The sequence below is a fragment of the Colobus angolensis genome, unplaced genomic scaffold (genome assembly GCF_000951035.1).
Source record: "Colobus angolensis palliatus isolate OR3802 unplaced genomic scaffold, Cang.pa_1.0 Scaffold215, whole genome shotgun sequence".
Lineage (NCBI taxonomy): Eukaryota > Metazoa > Chordata > Mammalia > Primates > Cercopithecidae > Colobus > Colobus angolensis.
In genome coordinates, this window is record NW_012115322.1 from 3,921,884 (window position 1) to 3,924,931 (window position 3,048).

The following is a 3,048-nucleotide window of genomic DNA, read 5'->3' on the forward strand; positions in this document are numbered from 1 at the left end:
GAGATACACCTAATGTAAACGACGAGTTAATGGGTGCAGCACACCAACATGGCACATGTATACATATGTAACAAACCTGCACACTGTGCACATGTACCCTACAACTTAAAGTATAATAAAAAAAGATGAATGACATATATGATTATATAAAAATGTACATTGTCTATGAAAAGCTATAAATATAGTAAATATGCAGTATATTAAAAACTATAAAGTAAAAATCTAATAACAAATGAGGAAAATTATCAGCAATGTAGGATAGACTGAGGGTTACTACTCTCCATATAAAAGAGAATGTATAAATCAATAAAAGGAAATCACTCAATAGTGAAACAGCAGACATGACTGAGAGATTCAGGTAAACAAGAAGGGACCCAAAGACTGAGCTCTAGGGCACGAGAGTATTTAGATATTAGGAAGAGGGGGATTCTGCAAAGGTGACCAGCAGCGACTACCAGGATGGGGGGAAACTAGAAGCTTCTGATGTCCAAGAAGCCAAGGATCAAAGAGTTTTGAGAAAGAGAGAGTGATGAAAAGCTCCAAACCCTGTTTACAAGGTCAAGGAAGATGAGAACTAAATATTTACTAGATTTTGCCACATGAAATCACTGGTAACAGCCACATATCATCCAATTTCTCTTCCTACTGTCAATAAATGTTTGCTGAGTGCCCAATATACGTCAGGCACAGTACTTCTTGAATTTAGCTTCCATCCTTTTATGTTGTAACTGCCAATATGTTATGACTGCTAATACAGTTCGTTCCTTCAGGTTACTTCCAGGACATGAGAGATTCTTGAGTGTGGGGCATGAGAAAAGAGTCAAAGTGGTCAGATTCAAATCTACTAGGTGTCAGAAAATGGCACAACAGCAAATTTGTAGTAAATATTAGCAGAGGGTTAGGAAATATCTCACTAATAATTACAATTAACAATTTTAAGAATTATTTATACCTAGAACAGTATGGTTAGGCTAGGTTCTGCTGCCATAACAAACAACCCCTCAATCTCAGTGATCTGACACAGTACAGTAGTTCTCCCCTATCTTTGTCAGAGACATTCCAAGACCCCCACTGGATGCCTGGAACTGCGGATTGTACCAAACCCTACATATACTATGTTTTGTCCTATACATACATACCTATGATAAAGTTGAATTTAGAAATTAGGCATAATAAAATATGTAAAACAATAATAATTAAATATAACAAGTATCACAATATACTGTAATAAAAGTTATGTGAATATGGTCTCTCTCTCAAAATATCTTATTGTACTATACTCAACCTTCTTGTCATGATGGAATGAGGTAAATGACATAGGCTTTGTGACATAATGTTAGGCTACTATTAACTTGAACACAAGCACTGCAATAGGGTCTTAGTAGATCTGATAACCAAGATGCCTACGGGCAGGTCGCATATAAAGCATGCGTACGCTGGACAAAGAAATGACTCGTGACCGTGAGAGGTTGTGTCACACTATTCAGAACTGCCTACAATTTAAATTTTATAAATTGTTTATTTCTGGAATTTTCCATTTAATATTTTCATACTGAGGCTGACCGTAGGTAATTGAAACCTCAGAAAGTGAAACCACAGATAAGAGGAGACTGATACACTGGTTTATTTCTTGCTTCCTCAAAGTCTACGATGGGTCTAGTCACCTCTCCTGGATAAACATCTTCCACGTGTTGCCTTAGCTTCCAGATAGATCTAAACTGTGAAACATTCTCAACTCTAAACATTCCACAATCACCACAGCAGAGGAAGAGAGTCCTAACAGGTCTCACATAAGCAATTAAGTGATCTACTCAAAAGTGGCTCACGTTCAAGCACAACTCAATGGCCAGCAAGAATCATAAGACCTGTTCAATTGCAAGGGGAGTCGGGAAGAGGAATCTTCCCATGAAGATAAACTAGACATGGGTGAGCATTCTAAATTTCTACTATAATCAGGATTCTAGTTTTTCAAAGGATCTGACATCTAATCATTCATTTGAGCATGAAAACATCCCAATAAGGTAGATGGAAAGCTGCTTAGAATTTCCATTTACAGATGTGGACATTGAAGCATAAAAAATTTAAACAACATCTAATTAGTGGTAATATTTAATTTAAATCACTGTAGGCTGGGCATGGTGGCTCACATCTGTAATCCCAGCACTTTGGGAGGTCAAGGCGAGAGTATCACTTGAGGTCAGGGGTTCAAGACCAGCCTGGCCAACATGGTGAAACCCCATCTCTACTAAAAATACAAAAATTAGCTGAGTGTGGTGGCGAATGCCTGTAATCCCAGATGCTTGGGAGGCTAAGGCAGGGGAATTCATTGAACCTGGAGGCAGAGGCTGCAGTGAGCAGAGACCATGCCACTGTACTCCAGCCTGAGCAACAGAGCGAGACTCCATCTCAAAATAATAATAATAATAATAATAATAATTTAAATCACTATAGTGAGGATTGCCTTCCAGCTTTATGAGCTTTTTTTTTTCCCCCCACAAGTCCATGTTGACATTAACTAGGGGAAAAATTAGGATCACTGATATCTGTAGTCATTATGGTTTATCTAAACTATATCACAGAATAGAATACTACATGATTCTCTAAGAACATTAGACAAAAGAAGACACTTTGAAATAGCTAGAATTAGTCCTTTCAAACATAGTCTTGGCATTGACTGACTGACATGAAAATGAAAGCCAAAACGCTTAGGATGGAAGAACACTTTGGTTTCCCTAAGAACACTTGAATCTCCTGTCTCTGCATCTATCACTAAAGATTAGCCATTAGAACAGTAGTGTGTGAACCCCCTTCACATTAACACTGAACTGTAAATTTCAACTTCCCAACAGTTTTAATTTGGAGGCTTCTGACAAACCAGCTCTAATGGAAACCAGTCTTCATGACTTTTGTGTTAAGCCTTAAGGTACAATTTCCTTTTCTCAGTTATGTGGGGTCTTGATATGGTTTTAGGACAGCAGGGAAGAACTGCACTGGGGATTTCCTTTATCATGAGTGATTTAATTCAGCAGCACAAAATGCTAACACTTT